The sequence below is a fragment of the Vicugna pacos genome, chromosome 12 (assembly GCF_048564905.1).
Source record: "Vicugna pacos chromosome 12, VicPac4, whole genome shotgun sequence".
In the NCBI taxonomy this organism is placed as follows: Eukaryota; Metazoa; Chordata; class Mammalia; order Artiodactyla; family Camelidae; genus Vicugna; species Vicugna pacos.
The window spans coordinates 28,303,248-28,323,057 of NC_132998.1; the positions used below are offsets into that span (position 1 = coordinate 28,303,248).

General features: G+C 51.6%; 1 protein-coding gene and 1 long non-coding RNA gene across 4 annotated transcripts in view; one reads left to right on the forward strand and one right to left on the reverse strand.

Moving 5' to 3' along the window:
- LOC140700177 (uncharacterized) overlaps nucleotides 1–8,862 on the forward strand; it is a 73,825-nt gene extending 64,963 nt beyond the window's left edge. Inside the window, exons 4-5 of the long non-coding RNA XR_012078467.1 lie at nucleotides 7,925–7,998; nucleotides 8,605–8,862. This is a non-coding gene — a long non-coding RNA (uncharacterized lncRNA). The remainder of the gene's footprint in view (nucleotides 1–7,924; nucleotides 7,999–8,604) is intronic.
- The window catches only part of CHST11 (carbohydrate sulfotransferase 11), a 241,142-nt gene that overhangs the window by 20,716 nt on the left and 200,616 nt on the right, over nucleotides 1–19,810 (reverse strand). The gene's annotated exons all lie outside the window — the stretch shown is intronic.

Here is a 19,810-nt window from a genome sequence, read left to right on the forward strand (position 1 = left end):
TCAGCAGCTCCCTTGTGCAGAGCTGCCTGGTGGGCATGCCGGCCAGCTGTGGCTTCTCTGGAAGTGCTACATTTTCTCGCACAGGAGACTTGTGCAGAGGTGAGCCTTCTGCTGCAAAGCCTCACTCCTCACACCTCCCTCTTCCTGTCACTCTCTTCCTGCTAATTGCTATGGGCTTGCAGACCACCCCTTCACACCTCACTTTCTCCAAAAAGATGACCACTCCTCCGGGCTCAGATCAGTTAGGTCCCACCTCTTCCTGGTGTCCCCCAGGGACCTGGGCTTACCTCTCTCACTGCACATAGTATTACTGTTATCATTGTTACTGCACAGCCAACAGCACCACCAGAAGAGCTGAGATTTTTTGAATGCTGCGTGCCAAGCACCGTTCTAACTTCTAGTTGTGTAATATAATACATTCAATCCCGGGGGTGAAGGATGCAATGAACCAGTGCCCCCGACCCCTGCCCCTGGCAGAGTAAAAACTATGGGACTGGAGTATTACCTCCATCCCATTTTCCACCTACATCCGTATTCAGGGCGAGGGTAGGGAGGAACGAGCAGGTGCTTGAGTTGAAATCCTGGGTCCAAACCCTGCCCCTTGTTTGCCACATGACTTTGGACAAGTCAGCCTCCCTGAGCCTCAGTTTCTGTTTCTGTAAAAACAGGCCCGGGGTGAGAGGGCAATGAACACCATCCATCATGTGCTTACCTAGGACCTAGAATTACTGGCCCCTCAGGAGGGACCTCTCTCCTGTGCAGAGCAGAACCATCAGGCCCTGAAACCAGCCACCCTCTTTCTTAGGAATTTTGGGGCTGGATTTCCCTCAAGCAGTTAAGGATCTCCAACCGCTTTGAAATAAATTTTAAAAAATAGAAGTAACAGAAAGGCCAGTCCACTTTGTAGGGAAGGGTGAAGTCATTGGCCCCTCTGCCAGCCGGGTCTGAACAAGCACCCCGTGCCCCTCCCAGCGGCAGCACTCGCCGCCGGGTGCCCCTCGGCTGACAGCGCTGCGGGCAGGAGCACGGCCCTTCTGCCTCTCCCCGCTATGTGTCTCGGGAGCTGCTGACACAGGGAGGACCCTGCTGCCTTCCTCAGAGCAGCTGGGCCCAGCCAAAGGCTGCAGGGAGGGGCCAGAACCCACATTCCCGGGCAGCCCCAGTGAACACTCAGGCCTTCACCCTCACCAGAGGTGACCTTGGAGAACAGCCACCTCGGCATCCTCAGCTCACATCCCCTTTTCGAAGACACCCGCCCCTTCTCCACTCCACCCTCAAACCCACCTCTCCTCCTAACTTCAAGTCTCAAATGCAGAGTTCCTTCCCTCAGAGCCAGTGGAGATAAGAGCCAATCTCCTTGGATTTGAACCCTGGTTCTGCCACACTTTGTGACCTTGGGCAAGTTACTTTACCTCTATGTGCCTCAATTTCCTCATCCATTAGGAAAGGAATAGCAGTTGGACCAACCTCACAGAATATGTAAAGCACTCAGAAGAATGCCTGAAACACAGCCAGTGATAAAGTGTTGGCCCCTATTACCACCAAGTGACCCGGGCTCAGGGGCTTAGAACTGACTGGTGGGTAGGCTTCAGGGTGCAGGAGTGGGCACTGAGGAGCTCTCCAGGTTCGAAGATGCTCCAACAGCAGGCAAGGCCCTTTCTCGACATCCACAGTCCTAGGGTTCCTCCCTCCCACAAAGGCCTTATAAATGTCCCCTTTCCTCTTCTTCCATTCCACGGGGGAATCTTGGATCAATTTGGAGATCGTTTCCCTGTGTGATCTGAACATCTTATATCAAGCAAAAATCAAAGTCTGGACTCTATACTTACGTGCAAGATACTTCTCACCTACATCACTTTCTAGTTAAAGAGCCTGATGGCAGCCTAGCATCACAGAGAAGGGTGCACACTCTAGAGACGAGTGGCAGGGGTGGGAATCCCAGCTGTGTGACCTGGAGTGGGTCGCTTAGCTGGTTTGGGCCTTGGTTTCCCTACATGTAATAGGGCTGGTATCACCTCCCACACAAAAAAGAGTGCACAGGGAGGATTAAACTAGACAGTACCTGTCAAGTTCAAAGAACAGGCTGATGCCTTCTCTTGGTGGACGATGTGTCTGCAAATAAGGGCTTAAAAATGCTTAAAAATACTTAATCCCAGAAGGAAAGAAAGTTTCCAGTTCTTCACGTCACTGCAGAATAAATCACAGTTTGTTTTGCCATCTGGTCTTAGAAGTGATGAGCAGGCTGGGAAGGAGGAAGCCAAGGGACCCTGGAGACTGAGGATCTGAGAGATGATGTCAACCGCCCAGATTCAGCAAACGCCTCAGTGATGCCCAGACACCAATATGAATGGGTTTACCTGACTGAGCTCAGGTTTTTATCCCTCCACTTTGAGGGGAGTGGGACCAGGTGACTTCAGCTGGCGAAACACCAAGAGATGTTTCATCATCTAGTAATGCGGGTGATGATCGTCTTGCCCATCCGCCATCCTGAAGTCCCTCTCATCCCTGACCCCTTGGAGGGTGGGCTTGGAGAAGGGATAAGAGATGCAGGGAAACTCAGAAATAGGATAAGAAGGTTGATTTTCAATGTGAGAGATGAATTTTTTAAAAGTAAGTGAAAGTTCAGAGTTGGTTTTCAGGCCACATGCAAATAAATGCTCCTGGGGTTAAAACAGCCATGAAAATGTGCCACAGTCTAGATTTCCTGCTGAGATGTGGTCAAGAACTGGAAGGTCCTTAGAGTAACAGGCATCATTTGCTTTTCATCTTCCCAGGGTCTGCGTGTGTGTAGAAAAAGCCCTGCTAGCTTCCGGCACGTGGGCCAACACAGAACATGCTACTTGACACAGTCTGGTCCAAATGGGCTCAAGTCACTGACCCCTGAGAGGCCATACAAAGCATGGACACGACCCACCACTCCCTGCCCCTGAGCCCCAGCACACAAGGTGCCACCAGAACACAACTTCCAGCCACCAGGGTTCCATGATCTCCCTGGAGGAACAATAATACATAGCTGGGAAACTGGTTCCATGTTCTCCTGCCTGAGGCCAGAGCCAGGATGCCCGAGGTAGACCTGCCATCACCAGAAACGCTAGCAAAGGCCAGAATAACTGCAGGGCGTCAGACCACGGGGGCAGGCACTACTCCTGCCTCTCTCACAGCTGGATGCTCCAAGCCCAGCACAGCACGGGCACTGAGGACTATTTGGGGAGCTTGGGGGAGGCCATGGTTTCAGTCGAAATCACATTCTGGGATCATGACACGCGGGGATCATCCTGGGGGAGGGGAGGGAAGGGAACTAACATTTCGGAAACCTTTACTTGGTGCTAGAAACGTGATGTATTTCCTGAGCCCCTGTGTCAACCCTGAGAGGTGGGTAAGCTCATCTCTGATTGACAGATGACACTGAAAGTCAGGGAGGTCCAGTTCTGGTCCTGAGTCTCAGGACTGGCTAGGAGGGGTGCTGGGGTCACACCAGCTGGCTTGCTCTTCTGTTACAAAATATGGCCTCAGGGCGATAGGTTGAAAGCCCATAGACAAGATAGGAGGTACCAGATTGCCTCCTCCTCTGCTCCCTATCTCCCCCAATAAAACCAGGAGAAGCCTCCCTTCAGGCTTGTTTTCTTGACACTTCCAACCCAAGCCGGGCTTATGCCCCAAGGTCATGGGAGCCACCAGCCCACACGCATCAGGCAATAGTGAAACCTCTCTGGTGCACGCCTTTGGGCTTTGGTTTGCCTATGGACTGAACTTCCTGTTTGTTCAGCTGGTGGGGGTGCAACTGTGTTTGGACTGTGCTTGTTTCAGGGTGGAGGGTCAGCCGAATTTGGGTGATGGATATATCCACCCTCCACTCCTCTAAAGCCGTGAGCAGCAAACCAGCCCTCCAAGGAAAGTTCTGGTTAGTGTGTGCTCTTTGGCTTGGAATGCTGGAGGAGACAGCGAAAGTCAAGGCACAAACAATGAAAGGGGGCACGTGGCAAAGACTGGCCCCAGGAAGACAGCTTGTGAGCAGAGGACAGCAGGCCATGCTCAGAAGGACGCTGCACAGCCGCTGCAGGCCAGTGGGAAGATGCTCACCATGTACCGGCACTGACGTCGGGGTGCTGCAGAGGTGCTTCTGAGAGGCTGACTACCCTGCAGCTGGGCTGGGGTGCCTGCCAGGCTGGGACTCTTACGGCACCTGCAACCCAGGAGCCAGGAGAGCCCTTCTGGGGAACCGCCTTCCATCTGCTCCGAGGTGGCCTTGAATTCAACTGGCGACCTCCTGCAGAGTCAGAGGGTGAGCAATCAAGAGGCCTTCCTATCCCATTCTTTGCAAAGCAGAGCTGAAAATGAGCAAGGATGTCATACCCTAGGCTTTTTTGCTTTTCACAGCTCTCATCCTTCCCCCAAATGCCTCCACACCCAGTTCTGCCCCTTCTTGTTTCAAGGCCCAACCCAACTATCTCCTCCTCTGGGCCAGTTGCCAAGGCAGCCGTGCCACGCTCTGTGCCACCTGTACCCTGGACACACTGTTATCATCATTCTGTGTCACAAGAAGCGGTTTCACACCTGTTCAGGCCCCAGCATGATGAGCATCTTGTGCTTCTAGCCCTTCCTCCACACCTAGCGCAGTAGGTTCCCATGAATGGTTGCTGGGTGAAACAGCTGATAATTTTTATGAGTACCTAACAATTACGGAGCCCTGTATGTAAGCCTTGCATTGTGGGTATCATCTCAGTGAGAATCCTTATGGTAACCCTCAGTGATGAGCAGCCATGTGGACAGAGAGGTTAAGTAACTGGTCATGGGTCACACAGTGAGCGAGAGAGAGGCAGAGACAGGATTCCAGCCTGGGCAGGTGGCTCCTGAGTGCACTGGCCATCGCGCCATGCTGCCTCTCAAATGAATGGGTGAAGGAACCAGGTGCAGGGGGTGGGGAGGGGTGGCGATGCAGACAGGCTTTCAGAGCCTACTGGGAGAAGACCAGTAAGTACCCAGAGGCAGGTGACGATGCTGCCTTTCTTTTTGGAGTGGCTCTGCCATCATCAGACACCAGCCAGCCCAGTAGGTTAGGGAACCAGATGCAAGTCTGTACTACAGCCAGCCTAGTGCTACTTAGAGCCCCCAAGTCATGGGGGCAGGTGGAGATCGGAGAACAGAGAGTGCAAAATCACCCCGACCACCGCCCCAGCAGCCCAACACTCATCCAGAGAGGAAGACCAGAGGCGGGGGAGGACATCCCCTCCCACCTCTGTGCCCCTGCTCCCCAGGCACCCCCAGCCAGACGCTCCGCACCTCCTGTCCTCTTCATCTTTCTAAATCTGACCCACCCTTTGCAGATCTCCCTTCCCTAGCTTTGTCGAGCTGCCTCTGAAGAAGCATACACATTATTTAACCACACACACTATGGTTCTACATAGCCGGTTCTCATGTTCTTGCCATGATGCCATTTCTTTACATGCCTGGATCTCAGACTTTAATGAACACAAGAATCTGCAGGGGAGGTGAAGGGGCATGTATGTGTCTGTTAAAATGCAGATGCTGGGGCCCCACTCCAAGGGAGCCAATCTGTGCCCAGGAATCTGCATTTTTAACAAATTATTCTAGCAAATCACCTGCAAAAAAATACTGTTTAAATCCTCAGTACTTAATTACTGGGTAAAAATAATCCTCTTCATGTACACAATCTCATAATTTACCAGGTTCCCCTACATCTTCTCCCTTGAGCACTGCCACAACTGATAAGATAGTCCAGACAGGGGGCATGGGCACATGACTGCACAGATGAGAGAGCTGAAGTTCAGAGAGCCATTAGCTCAACGTGACAGAGCAAGTCAGAGGGGAGACAAGTTTAGACTGCCCTGGTTTATTGGTCATTCTAGCCATGTGTCCATTTCTCTGCCAGCTTATCTTGGCCTCTATGTCTGTTTCAGTTTCTCTTTTTTTCCTGCTATAATATTTAAAACAATTCTAGAAACTAAAAGTAATAATTAGAGGTAAACAATAAGAGGAAAATAAAAATCCCCCAAACTTCCATTGACCAGAGATAATTATTATGAGTGTTTTGGTGTATTTTTCCAGCTTTGTTCTTACATTTTAATTATGATTCCACTACTTTGTAAACCACATTTTCCCTTCCAACAATTAAGCAAAAGCAAGCATAGTACTGCTTTAACTGGGCCTTGAAGGGGAGACAGACACTGGCTGTCTACCTCATCCCTTTCCGCCCACTGCCTTCCTCACTGGCCCCTGCCCCGTCATCCTCTCCCCCAGCCCCTCTAGCAACCACAAGAGCAGGTGGTCCCCTGGGAGGGCGGGCAGGGGAACAAGTCTTTCTGGGCAGGGATGGAGGCCTGTGGATGATCCAGGCCTTGGGGGCAGGACTTCAGGGGTGTCCACTGTTTTCTCTAGTTGAAATGGGGGAGAAATAGCTCATTGTAACTAGCACTTCCCACAGGGACACTGCAAAATGCAGAACGCCGTGGCGGACTAGTTTTCAAACGCAGGTCTGGGACTCTGAACTCCGTGCTAACCTCAGAGGGACGGGTGGTTTGTGTGTGAGAGTCCTACTCCAGCTCCCAACTCCATGCTTCTTAAAGACAGCAAACTCACAGCTGCCACAAACTGAGACTCAGAGACGGTGTGTGCTGGTGTGTGTGCTGACTGTGGGCACTTCCTCTTCTCTTTTAGTCTGAAACCAGCGTGGTTCTCAGGCACTTTGATTTACACGTCCTCACAGCTTTGGGGAAGTTTTAAGGCCAAGCCTGAAGAGACTTGCAAATTAGTTCCTGCAAAGACTTCTGAGTAGTGACTTATTACAATCTCTCATTATTTCTAAGGGAACCACTTACCCAATTAAAGCTGCAGCCTGTGAAAGGGAAGTGAAGATTCTCTTGATCGAGAGCAGTGAGACATCACAGCTATGAGTAGTAGTATTTTCAAAAATTGTGCTATGTCTAGAGGCCATCAGCTCTGTCAGTCCTGGATTTTACCCCAGCGCCCACCAGAAGGCACCGCTGTCTGCCTGCAGCCACTTCTCCCTCCCCTCTGCCTGCCGACCCTTAACTCACCTGACAGGCCAGGCTAAAATGTCGCCTCCTGGGAGGACTTTGCCGAGCCCATGAGGGCCCGGTACTCCTCCTTCCCAGCATGGCTCGTGACTCTGTGACCACTTGCTTGTTCTCCACAAACTCCATGCAATTAAGGAGTTTCTTTGTCGTGTTCACTGCTACACCTCCAGCCCTGCCTAGCATGTCACAGATGCTCAGTAAATACCTACTGAGACTGAAAGAAGGAGACTGGAGGCCCAAAGATTTCCTCCTCAGCTTCTGAGTAGAGATTTCTGTCTAAATGCAGTTATAAAAGCACACTGACTTCTTCATTCATTCAACAAACACTGAGGAGCATCCGCAGTGTGTTAGGGGTGGATGGACTGGTCCAATCTCATCACCTCCACTCCATCTCCATCCGAGACTCCATGCCAGGGTGTGGGGGCCCTGCTTCCCGAGAGCCCTGCGCTCCTGGGGCCCACACACTCCCACCGGCCCTCTTGTTGGCCCTATAGCCCTGTCTTGTTGGGCGCTGAGGAGCAAATTTCTGTTTGGATTTGTGTAAGTTCAGTCACCTGGGCGGAGAGGCCACGTCCCCAGCCTTGGTGTCAGCTCTCAGCTAGGTTAACGCATCTACTGCTCCTCAAAGGGTTAATGGGATGAGCTGGGAGCAAGGTTTGACCTTAAAAGGTCTTAAAAGTAGGGCCCAGTGGGGTATATCACACCGTCTGACCAATCAAGATCTCAGGAATCCCCAGTGATTGTCAGAGAGCAGGTACTATTCTTTCTAGAACATTCTAATAGTGTAATTTGTCATTGCCATGATTACGTCGTCACTTGGTGGGGAGGGTGGGGAACGTGTAGCCAAATAAATGCCTGTTTCCTTTTAGGTCCCAAGAGACCTGTCTGTTCAAAATTACACTGGTGACTGAAGGCAGCTTGGTGGACCAGACAGAACTGCCACGTGAGCAAAATCATTCTCCCTAATTAAGCTATTAAACTCGTCCCTGATCTCTTCTCTAATCTGTCTGCTCAGACTTACCTGCCCCACACGCTAGTCTTTCAGGGCCCTGAGTTCTGCTAGACAGATATGAGGCTGTTCAGATACATTACTAGGCAGTGTGTTCTAATCACACGTATCTAAGTGCAGTTAAAACACGTGTCTGGAAAACACTTGAGAAATTACACTGTAACGTCTCAGCCCTCCAGCAGGTTTACAGCAGCCTTTGAGGACCCTCGCATCCTAGCGCACCCCATCCTACCACATTACACCAGTATACCTGGAGTGTCCTTTCTAGAAAAGCCCATTGTGGAGCAGCACTGCTCAGCTCCTCTGTCTGGGGGTGGGGTGGTGTATGTGGAGATGGGTGGGCAGATGTGTGCTGCCTCTTGTCTTCCAGCTCCCAGTGACCCACCGTCACTGGGATTTTCCCATTTGCTTTGCGGAAAGGGTCCGTTTTTAATTCGCCATAGCAGGTACCATCCCAGGCCCCGGCTTTACACCACAGCCTTTTAATTACAAGCCCCTTAGGTTTCCATTTCCGTCCAGTGGCTGTGGTTTTCCTCTTAGAACACCCGGAGGGGCAGCTCCAGTGTCTGCCGCAGCTTGGACTCCGCACCCGAGGGATGTACGGCAGTCTTCACGGGTCAGCAGAGACCACCCCAAACCCAACTTCAGAATGGTTTGTCACACAATGAAAAGGACAGAAACTCCTTTGAGCCTTGAAGCGGGCCCTAAAGCAAAGGACTAAACAGCATCTGGCTACATGTTCTGCTAGGGATTCTGGACGAGCCGCTGCAAACCCCTGATGAAATGCGCAGTTACGTCTGCCAGGGGGAAGAGGGCGTGTTTGTTTTCTGTTCTGGCCTCTGCTTGACAGAGGCCTCGGTGAGAGTGCCTTCATCACAGGCAGCGTTCTTGCCAGCCCCACTTCAGGGGCGTGAGGGGTGGGCAAACGGGTGGATGACTTGAAGGCTGAAGACATCTCTGCTGGCCAGCTCGCCTTCACTGTCCACGATGGTGGCGGCAGAGCAGCAAGGAGACTAGTCCACACGCAGTTCTGCGGGCCTTTGGGAGCCATGCGCACCTGCCCCGCCTGGTTTGCTGGAGTCTGGTAGGTGGTGAGCCTGCCCAGAAACCCACCACCTGAGGAGGCTGTGGCTGTGGGACCCTGCCCACTCTCTGTCACCTCCAGAGAGGTCGATCCCTGGTCTGCAGAGGATGGTAAGAATGGCCAGCATTGGAAGCCAGGCTCTGCCATGTAACAGCTGTGTGACCCTGGGCAGGTTACTGAGCTCTTCTGAGTCCTCAGACTCATTTGCCACATGGGGAAAGGTGCCCCTACTGCTCAGGGTCTCAAACATTGTGAGAAAACCGACAGGGGCGCCTCGTGCAGACACAGGGGAGGCACGCTTTGGAACTTAAAAGAAGGTTATTATTAACAGCTTTATTGAGGTATAATTTACACTCCTGAATTTGAAAGTCACCTTAGAACTGTCGGATCCTATTTAGAGCTGAGGAAACTGAGACCCAGAGAGGCTCACGGATTCACCCAAGGTCACACAGCCTATGACAGCAAGGCTGGGACCAATGTTTTCCTCTTTTGGCACCACAGCCTCAAGTAAATAGTTATCTTTAATCCACAAAGGAAGGAAAGTAACGAGAATAACTGAAGCATTACCACTAACTGAATGCTTACTGTGCTAAGGGCTTCCCCGGTCTTATCATTTAATCCTTTCCCATTTCATGAGGTAGAGACTGTTATCACCCATGTTTGCAGACACTGAATTGAGGCTCACAGAGCTGAGTAGCGTGCCTGAGGTCACACAGGTTACCAGGTTGACACGGGAGCTTGTGTTCCTAAGGCCGCACTCCACCACCAGCTGCTGGCCAGGAAGCTCTAAGACACCCAGGAGAATGAGACGTGGGTGGCCTCTAATGTCATTTGCCAAACTCAGCAAAGAAAATGCAAAGCGCTAGTGAAATCGGAACTTCAGGTAATTTGAGTGTGTGCCCCCAATACTGCATGGGACATACTTAAACTAAAACATCTGTTCATTATTTATGACACTCGACATTAACTGGGCACCCTGTATTTCTCTGTCATCCCTTCTCTAACACACTGTGTTGCTTCAGGCAGGCCTCCCCGGGGTCTCCGTTCTCTTCTGTAAAAACGACAGGGTTGATGCAGCTGATCTCACAGGCTCAGTAACTTAGCGAGTTCTCCGGCAGCTGCTCACAGCAGCCCAGAAAGCCGACACTGAGGCCTTGAAGGTGCAGGAGGGAGACCCAGGGAGGTCCTCGGATGACTCCCCAGACCCTCGCTCCACAGAACAAAAGGAACCCCGTGGGCAGGGACATAAGCAGAAAACCACCTAGGTTGTTTGTTTAAATTGTGGAACAATATACACAATGTAAGATTTACCATGTCAACCATTTTTAAGTGAAGGTTCAATGGCATTAGATACATTCACGTTGCTGTGCCACCATCCCCACCATCCAGCTCCAGAAACTTCTCATCACCCCAGACTGAAACTAACTCCCCACTCCCCCTCTCCCAGCCCCTGGTGACCGCCCTTCTGCCTTCCATCTCTATGAGCCTGACTGCCCGAGCTACCTCTCGTGCGGAATCAGACAGCGTTTGTGTCTGCTTACTGCCCGAGCACAACACCTCTGAGGCTCGTCCATGCTGTACCTGCATCAGAATTTCCTTCCTTTTCTAGGCTGGGAAGAGATGCAGAAAACACCCCGACACACTCAGTCTTCTGGGCTCTAATGGGACAGGATGGAGCCCCTTTCCACGGAGGGCTGGCCAAGGTCACCACAGTCAGGGGCACTGGGGGCAGGGCAACTGAGGCAGCCCCCTCCCCAGAGTCCAATCCGGACCCCCCACCCTTTGATAGGACTCACCACCTCCTGGGGGCACTTCTCTCCTGACCAGAGGTCCCAGCAGTAAGCCAGAGGCAGATATATGGGGCCCTCCAGGGAGGTTTTATTTTGGCTCTAACAATACCACTAAAACAGGGAGTGATTTATAGAGAGTGAGCATCAGGGGAGGGAGAAGAGTAAATTCCCACTTGGCCGCTGGCCACAGCCTGAGCAAGACTTTGGCATCTGCGAGCATCGCAGGAGGAGTCCCAGAGCGGAACCATGGACCACTGTGTGGCGAGGTCACCAGGTTGCACGCGGTCTGGCCCCTGTGCCTCGTCTGCACCATCAGGAATGGGGCTGACAGGGCGGTACCCCAGGGTGGGGGTGAGGTTGGTCCCCCGAGTAGCCATGCCTGGCAGACAGCAAGTGCTCATGAGAGGTGACTATTTTCCAGAAGGTGGGGGTACTGAGGCGATGCTCAGAAGACAAAGCCCCGTTGGATGGGTGTGTTGGGAAGTCTGTTAGTGGTTATTTGGGAGACAGAATTCATCTAATCTAGAAGAAGAGGACTGATTTGCCAAAATAAGGAAAATTAAAAGGGAGAGTCACAAAAGCCCCTTGCTTCTGGTTGTTTTCTGTGGTCAGATGCTCTCAGGCCACTTTCAGAACCAGTGGGGTATCCCTGTCCCTCCTGGGGATCTGGGGGCCCCAGAACCCTGCAGGTGCTCTTAGGAGGAAACTGCAAAACCAGCCCCTCATGCAGCCTGCTAAGGCCAAGGCTGGGTTTTTACAGGAGAAAGAAAATGATGAGTGTAGGGTGGAAGGGGCTCAGAGAAAGAGGAACAAGGGGAGGCCCTGACCGCCCTGCCGGCAAGCGTGACCCCGCAGGGGAGACAGGCTACTGTCCTCACAGTCCCTGGGGAAGGGCCGAGAAACCCACTGCATGCTGTGGTCTGAGCCTTCCATTCATCTCTGGGTCTCACCTCTGCTGTGTACTTGCTGTGTGACTCTGGGCAAACTGTTAACCTCTCTGTTTTCTCACCAGCCATTGTGAGATATTAACGTGTGAAAACACACAAAGTGCTCACTAATGCATCTGCGATATCGTGAGCGCTTAATAAGCATTAGCTTGTATTCTTACACGGTAGGTAAAGTCTTCTCTGAGTGTCTGCTGTCCTTGTTATCAGTGTCATTAAGACCGCTGGCTGTTACCACCAACTCCTGTGGGAGGTAACACTACCCTCATGTTACAGATCACGAAAGTGAGGCTCAGGGAGGTTGCATGGCGCCAGAGTTGGGACTCAGGCCAGGTATGTCTGGCTCTTGTCTGGGGGAAGGGGAACTCTGGAGGAAATCAGAATCTTGTGTGAGATGTTTGACCAAGCACTCAGCATCACCCCCCATCAAGAACTGGAGACAAAAACCAAGAAAACCATTAGACTCCACCCAGACACACATCAGCCCTTCCCATAATGCACTTCGGTTTACTGGTGACAAGTTTCAAATCTTTAAGGGGCTGACCCTGCTTAGAGCTCCGCAAAGATGCTGTCCCCACTGCAGCCTCAGAGAGGTCTCAGCAAGCTTTTGACCACGTGCCACTGCCAGGGCCTTTGAGAAAAGCCCCTCTCCCGTCCCCAAATCAGAGAGAGGCAGAGAGAGAATCTGGGGAGGAGGAAGGGACCCTTTTTCTCCAGAAAGAGATGGGCAAAGACCCCTGACATGGAAGCTGGAAAAGAGGCCCACATCGTAGGCAGGCAGAAGGTCCGGGCTGCATCCACCAGAGCCTGTCCTCTCTCACAAACAGAAATAATGACATTCTAGAAGTAAAATCTACCCTCATCACTTTTCATGCTTTGGGAGGGCATAATTTGTCTACCTGTAAAAGCACAAATGCTATGTTTTATAAAGCAGATCTACCGTTTCTACGTACTGCAGTTGATCACCATACAGGAAATACACTGAGAGCCATGGCTAGGGGAGTGCTGAGTCTGGGTGTCCACTTAGCTTGAGCTGCTAGCAGCCAAAGTATAAAGAGAAATATGATGGTTATGAAACCTTCCACCTCTGATGAAGCTGAAAACACACAGGATTCAGAGTTGAGACCAGATGTGAATTGAGGCTCCGTCACTTGCAGACCACATACCTTCCGGCAATACCTTAACTTCATTCAACACCTCAGTTTCCTCCCTTACGGAACAGTCTTTAACTAATACTGCAAAATATTAGGGGAATCAAATGAAACGTGTATCAGTGGCAGGACTTTGAACATTAAAAATACCTTACGAAGAGCTAACTTGTCATGAAGTGTTCATATTAGTGCCTCAAGAGAAACAAACTTTTTCTATGCCAGTTGTTTTCTCTTTGAAGTAGTTTTGAAAACATCTTTGATCACATGACTCCTTCTACAACGACTACTGAATAACAAGAGAGGGCGGCAGAAATAGCCACATGTTTTGAGCACTAATTATGTGCCAGGCACAGAGTTACACTGAGTTAAGTGAGTTAAGCAACGCTAACTCATTTCACCTTCACGGAAATTCTAGACGTGGGTATTATTAACAGCCCTGTCTTTATGGAAATGGAGGCAGAGAGAGACACGGATCAGTCATATGCTCTTTCCCATGAGTGCGGCACTGAAGACCAGAAGGACAGGGTGATCTGGCAATGGAAATGGAAATGAAGGCTCTAGGCTGAAGGCACCATTTCAAGGTGGCTACACGGCCTGTATAAGAGAGAGAGTGGGAGGGAGGGAGGGGGAGGGGGAGAGGTAGAGACCAAGAAAGCAGCAGTGGCAGAGACTTGAGGACCAGAGAGCACGCACTGGGGAGTCACAGCCAAGTCCTTGACCCCTGGATGCCCGATGGGGTGGGAATGGAAGTGGGAGCCAGGCACGAACCCAAATACCCTTCCTGCCCCAGGGCTTACCCCTCCAGTAAACTCCCCTTTTGTTTTAGCAGCATCAGGTGGGTTTATCTCCTTTGCAAGCAAACATTTCCCAAGGAAAACAGAAGTAAATGGACAATAAGACCAGGGAAGCCACAGTGGCCGGAGGAGCAAAGGGTGCGTGAGATGTCACTCCCGCCCCGTCCCTTATGCTCAGCCCTGCTCCTCTGACCCCAGAAAGCTACGCCTAAGAACGCCGGCGCATTAAGGGACGCAAGAGAGACGCACACAGGGTCTAGAATATGCACTGTCATTTTAAAAAGCCCTGAAGCAGCATTCGACCAGCTCACAGCACACCCCACTTCCTGTTTGTGTGAACTGGTTCTGTTTTTTTCAAATTAGATTTCTACTCACTGATCCTCTCCAATTTTTTTTCTTTCTTAATTGAATAGCAAATCAAAAGGAAGGCAATGGAGAGTTCACAGTGTTCTCCTCCCTCAGAGGCTAAGCACCGGTCGGCTTTGTTCAGTCTTGGCGCTGACCGTGGCATTTTACACTGTCTGAAATGAAGAGCTGTGACAGTTCATCTTCGGGGGAAATGGACGTTAGATGGCCGTGGTCCTGGGGAGACCCGGAGCAGGCTCGCCCAGCTAATGGGGTGAGTGTGGCTGGCCCCCACGTCCTGCTGGAGGGGAAACGCGGGGCAGGCGTGCCCAGTGAGGGGCCTGCAGGACAAGAATCTGGAAGGGGAGGCTGAGTCAGCCCTCAGGGGGGCAGTGGGCACAGAACCGAAGACAAACATCTCAAAAACAGGGCAGTGATGACTGCCCAAGTCCCCAGAAACCTGGGTCAAGCGCTTGTCCTAGTTTGACATCAAAAACCCTGGCTCTGCCTCTCACGACTGTGAAGCTGTGGACAGGCTCACTGCCCCTTCCTTGGCTCCATCTTCTTTAGTCATAAAAAGGGGAAGGTCATGTTTACCCACCACGCAGCAGAGCCTTGGACCCCGCGTGGGGCAAATGCTCGGCACACAGCAGGTCCTCAAGAAATGGGAGCCGACACAATATTCTGAATGCCAACCTGCTTGCTGGGGGTGTGTTTCAGGAGGGAGCATGTGTCCTGGGGCTCCAGATGCCTCCAGCAGTATTTATGGAACCAGAGAAGTCTGCTCACTCACTTCACAAAAAGCAACATGTTTGTAAAACCACAACAGCGTCAGACCCCAAAGTGCAGAAGAGCCTGAAAGGCAGACAAGGTCAGGATTGCTTTCCGGAGGCTACGGAAGAGGGACCAATTCCTAAACCATTTGCACTTTCACTCCAGGAAATGGGTGCCAGGCAAAGCAAGCTGTGAGCAGGTTGCTGCGTAGGAAGTGGCTTGGGCCCCCTCGTTCCTGGGGCTTCTGGAGGTAGTAGAGCCTGTAGGTCACCACTGGCCACCCCCCTCCCTGAGCATCTCCCAGTGCCGGCCACTCTTCTGGCCAGCTCATCCTCTATGCCACCTCCCCAGGTCTGCTGGCCACTCAGTAACTCTTTAACCTGAAGAACGCTTAAAGGAAACGAGGAGTCTCAGCTAAAATGGGGTGTTTATAACTTGAAAAGTGCTGCTGATATGCCTACCAGTCATTTGCCCTGAAGTAGGTATTAGCTAGAGCAGCATTTCTTGGAATTAAAAAAGAACTATGAATACACTGTTCGGCTGTATCTGCAGTCAGGGGCCTCCAATTAATGGCAGGAAGCCTATATGCCTGCTGGACTGCAGCCAGCATTGTGCATGTGCGTGTGTGTGTGAAAGGGAGAGAGAGAGAGAGGGAAAGGGAAGAATGACTAATGATGGGCAAGGGGACAGTGGATGGATGTATTATTTGACTGCACAGTAAAAATGATGGCTGGCGTGTTGACTTCTAGGACAGATGCACCAGGCCACTTCGGATCTCACGGTGCCATTCAGAGGGACAGAAGGAGGGCCTAGAAGACAGTGCCTCGGGGGGTGGTCTGGCACTGGGGTCCCCCCATTCTGGAACCATGGGGGCCAAGTTGGACTTACAGGGTCAGGCCTGCAGCCCAGCCCTGGCTGAGCAAGAGAACAGGGAGAGGAGGAGGCTGGAGTCACACCTGTGCCCATTCTGTGCCCATGACCTTAGTGGATGTTGCTCCTCCAGAGAAGAAATGTGTTGGGGTTCCTGCACCCCAGAAAGTCAGAGAACCTTTCCTGACAGAAGCATACCTCCTGTGGCTTGTTCTGTAAGCCTGCAGTAACTTCTGCCTTTTTTCTCAAGAGCCTCCCTTGTCTTGTTTAATTTAGCATGGGTAGTAATGAGGGCTGTGTCTGCTCCACTCTTGTCCACAGGATTGAAATTTTTCATTAAGGAGATCCTGGGAGACTAAACGTGCTTACTCTTTCAAGCATCACTTCTGCCCGCCTGTTGCAACCTTCAGGCTGGCTGCTAAATGCAAGTCCTGGGTGGCAGGCGGGAGACATCAGCCAATCCTTCTAACAGTAGTGATTACTTACCTGTGAGAAGGAGGGGCGGGACTAAAAGCAGCCAGCACTCCTGAAAGGGACTGGGACATAAGGAGTGTTGTGTCATTTTTCTTAATTAATTCCTCATCAGTAACACACGGTGAGGCAGCTTGACACAGAGAAAGAGTCCAAGCAGGGCACTCACTCAGCAGCTGGGTATCACTGGGCTGACCACGCAATCACATTCTTGGACTTGGTTTCCTAATCTTAGCAATGAGGATTAAAAAGAAACCCTGCCCTCATTTGGCAGACGTACAACTGAAATGAGATAATGTGTGTGAATGGCAGAGAAGCAGGAGAGCAAACCAGGGGAGAGCAGTGTTCTCGAGTCCAACTCTCTGTGTTCAAATCCCAGTTCTGCCACTGATGGGCTGTGTGACCTTGGGCAAGTCACTAAACCCTTCTGTGCCATGATTTCCTCATCTGTCCAGTGGGGGTGACAACTGAACCTACAGTAAGGGCCTGTCATGAGAATTCAGTGAGAGAACGGGCATCCAGTGCTTGGTCGAGTGCATTTCCCAGAGTAAGTGTGAATCCAGACTGGCTTGGAACAGCAGGAATGCTCCTGAGTGCAGCTAACGCTAGCCCATAGGAAGGGCCCACTTAACATTTCCTGATTCTGATTCTGGGCTCTTATCTTTTATTAAGGCTGGATTTACTGGCACCCACCATTAGCTCTAGAGAATCACCACAGCATAGTCTGGAGTTTTGCATTTCAGGAAGAGCTACCATGAAGGAGGAGCTGGTTCTAAGACCCTGGCCCTCCAAAAATGGTTTGGGGGCAGTTAAATGGAGAGTTTCTGCCTCAGCTTCCCCATCTTCCTAAACAAGTGGAAGTCCCTGAGGTAGGCGGAAGAATGGCCCCCTAGATGGTCACATGCTAACCCCCCAAACCTGTGAGTGTTTCGTTACCCAGCAAAGGGGGAGGGAACTGAGACAGCAGATGGATTTAAGTTGCTAACCATCTGACTTTAAGGAGAGTATCCTGGATTACCCAGGTAGGTCCGGTATCATCACAAAGGTCCTTTAAATGGGAAAGAGGTAAGAGTCAGTATCGAGTCTGTATCAAGGTTATGTGATGTGACAAAGACTCAGCAGTGTTGCTGGCTCTGAAGATGGGAGGGACCATGAGCCAAGGAATGCAGGGGTCCTTTCTTCAAAGGACCCTTGACTTTAGCCAAGTGAGACCCGCATCAGACTTCTGACCTCCAGAATGGGGAGATGTAAATCCACAGTAATTTGTTAGAGCAGCCATAGGAAACTAACGCAGCCCCAGATGTTTCCTTCTCGGCCTGAGAACTTCTAAAGGGCTCGGCAGAAGCTCTTCCCATTCCATACCCATCATGTTTGGAGCAGTAATTTACTCAGTCACCCTTTTAGCAGGTACTTTCTGAGAACTTGCCATAGGTCAGACCGGGCACGAGGTACTGGGGACACAGCAGTGACCAGGACAGACAGTCGCCCTGCCCTCACGGAGCTCAGAGACAACAGCGGACACTGATCTTGAGCAGATGTTTATGGAGGAAGCTCATGAACACTTTTATGGTGCGCTCTATGTGCACGGCCCGGGGCCAGCCCTTTCCAGATTTGAACTCCTTCACGAGCACTCCTGAAGGAGATACTGGGGCACTGGTTATCACTCCCATTTTACAGATAAGGGAACTGAGGCACAGAGCATTTGAGTGATAGGCCCACAGTCACAGAGCTGGGCAGTGGCGGGCCAGCTCTGGGGTCCAGGCAGTTTTATACAGTATTCTAGGTTGCGTCTAAAACAACAGGGAATGGGGATATTCCCAGAGGGCATGTAGGTGTGACTGTGGCCCCCAAGGTGTTCCTCTGGCTTGGACAAGGATGAACCCCCATTTAGAGCAGGTGCCTGTGATACTGGCTCTGGGGGCTGATTTTGAGAAGGTAGGTGTGAAAGAAAGAAAATGCTAAATAGGGTTACAGAGCCCTTGGCACCCCCTGTGCAAATTAAGCACCACCAGATCCACTGGAGCCTGGGGCTGGGGCTGCACCTTTCTCCAGGCTTGGCAGGGACCCCATGCCTGAGCCCGAGCAGGGCAAGCCAGCCGACAGTCAACAGTCCTTTATTGACTGCTCATTGTCAGTGAGCACAAGGCTATCCATTGAAAGGCTGATCCAATATTGCTGTCCGTCGGGTAAGCTCATCAAGAATTCATAGGCTGATGCTCACTCGAGAGACAGGCGTGACACACATGAGCTCATTTATTCCAGCAACAGCCTGCCACCCCAGACCCATTCATCCCTGCGCAATATTCCCCGAGTGGTGGGCTCCACGAGATGGCAAGGCTTCACACTGGGCGGGGGGTGCACAGGAGCCAAGTTAGAGTGGGGAGGGGCTGCGGTGCACGGAGGATGCAGCATCCCTCAACTTGCACCTCCAACATCCTGTTCCTTAACCTCGCAGATCTGAGCTTCCACACCCATAAAGTAAGGAACAATAATAATACCTGCCTGATGGGGCCAGGGAGGATTAAGTGAGACAATATGAAGTGTTTTGCTGGGCGGCTGGCACCTAATACCCACAGAGTCAGCGGGAGCTGTGTTTATGTCACGCAGAGTCTTATTTTATCCTGCACAGTGGCTCTGAGAAGTGACCTGTACTGTGTTCTACAAATGAGAACTCCAAGTCTCCTAGAAGGGCCAGAACTTGCCCATGGACCCCTGGCAAGTCAAGGGTCTCAGTAGGATTTGCACCCAGGACTCAAGACTGGCTCTTCCCACAGCCCTGCCTCCAGGTCAGAGACTCTGAGTTTGCACCGGGTCTGGAGTTGAACACTAGGTCTCCAGTTCCAGCCTGTGGTCTCTGAAACCAAGGACTCTATGATGGAAGCACTGCTCTTGTAAGGATAAAGAAACTCAGGCACAGAGAGTCTGAGTGATGTGCCCAAGGTCTCAGAGCTGGGTGGTAGTGGAGTCAGATTTGGAACCCAGGCAGCCTTCTGATACTGTTCTACCTACATGCTCTCTACATGCTACCCAATACAATCAATACAAACTGTTGCTATGTAGCGCTTCCCATTGCCATCAAAGCTCACTTGGAAGAGGAGCCTTTGGATGCTGCGCCAGGGTCAAAGGTCAAACAGCACCGTGCCCGGCAGAGCCCATCACCATTGTCACCACCATCATCGAAGCAAACCAGATTCCTGACATTTATCAAGCATCTCTTATATTTTCATGCTCTTTACCATCCATCCCTTAAGGTCCCTCAAGCCTCAGCCCAGCTCGGATAGAGAACAGAGGCAGGGAAGACAACCCCAGGGTGCAGAGGGTGAAACTGCCTGAGGCCCACCCAGGGTTCTCTGGGAGCAGATGAGGCTTTGCACTCAGCTCCACAACCTCCCAGGCTGGGGCCTCTCCCCCGGCGCCCCCATCTGCTCATCCCCTGCATTTGGGGAGAAGGAGCAGGAAGTCCTCCGAAAAGGGATTGGGGTCAGTTTGCTCACAGGGATGGGGCTTCCCCTGAGGGGTCCCC